The following is a 1,123-nucleotide window of genomic DNA, read 5'->3' as shown; positions in this document are numbered from 1 at the left end:
TGATTTTGAGCTGAAAACAATCAGAATTTGGACTAAACCGTTGCCTTAGAAACAGAAATATGTTGCTTTCATGAAACACTTTAAGTTTCTTGTTATTAGATGTGAGGTTGAAGAGATTGATTTGAGAAAAGAAAGTGAGAGGGATGGAGGGTGGGTGACTGGAGCCTGAAGGCCAACATCTGTGCTGCTCCACCACGTTCCACTGGAGACCCAGTGGGAGAAATCTCAATGTCTGCTACCAAAGCTGAATGCTATCATTTTCATTCAGCTTCACATTCAGTCCCACATGGAAACGGAATTACTAATAAAGAATAAAAAGGAACTTGGTGGTTTGGTGGTAGCTTGGCATTCTCTCTGTGTGGCCTATAAACTTGGCGTTGTTATAAATTTGGAGTTACAGTGGAAACCGCTTATAGTGATCACGTTGGTCCAGAGCCAATTTGAACACTATAAGCGGTTGATTACTAAAACCGAATTTGTATTACAGTGCAGGTATTTCACTTATTTTTTTATGCAGAATATCATCTAAATGCCATTTGTATCGTTTTTCAATGAGAAAAATTAAATGAAACGGATAGCTTCAGCATTTACTGAATTTTATTATCATGCAAGTTTAATTACAGTGCTGCGCAGTGCGCAGACATACTGTAGGCTAACTCAAATACAGTACGTTACTTATTCTCTGCTGTGCCGCCGGTGCATTTTTTTTCTTACAAGTCAGAAAATAAAGTTTGAATTCAATCCGCCTTTCAGCACCCCTGCTCGGATCTATGCTCCTCCGTGCCGGTGTTCTGTCGATTTGTGCTACTTGGCGTGAAAACGAAACTTAGAAAATCGGCTCGGCGCATGCGCAAAACCACAAAGTAGCAATTCTCGACAAGTAGGAGAAATCGAATGAACACCGGCCTCCCATCTTACAAGAACCAGCCTGGAGCTTCCAGCGGTCACACGCGCATTCAATCCGCTCTCCAGCACCCATCCTCGGACACATGCTCCTCCATGACTTCCTTTTTCCAGCCATGATTCGCGCGCTTGCTGCCCGGTGTCAACTCGTTACGTTAGCTAGCGAGGCAGAAGCAGACGTCCAGAAAGGAATCAAGGGAGTAAAAAATAAAATAGCTAC

The sequence above is a fragment of the Odontesthes bonariensis genome, chromosome 23 (assembly GCF_027942865.1).
Source record: "Odontesthes bonariensis isolate fOdoBon6 chromosome 23, fOdoBon6.hap1, whole genome shotgun sequence".
Lineage (NCBI taxonomy): Eukaryota > Metazoa > Chordata > Actinopteri > Atheriniformes > Atherinopsidae > Odontesthes > Odontesthes bonariensis.
This window is presented reverse-complemented; position numbering follows the sequence as displayed.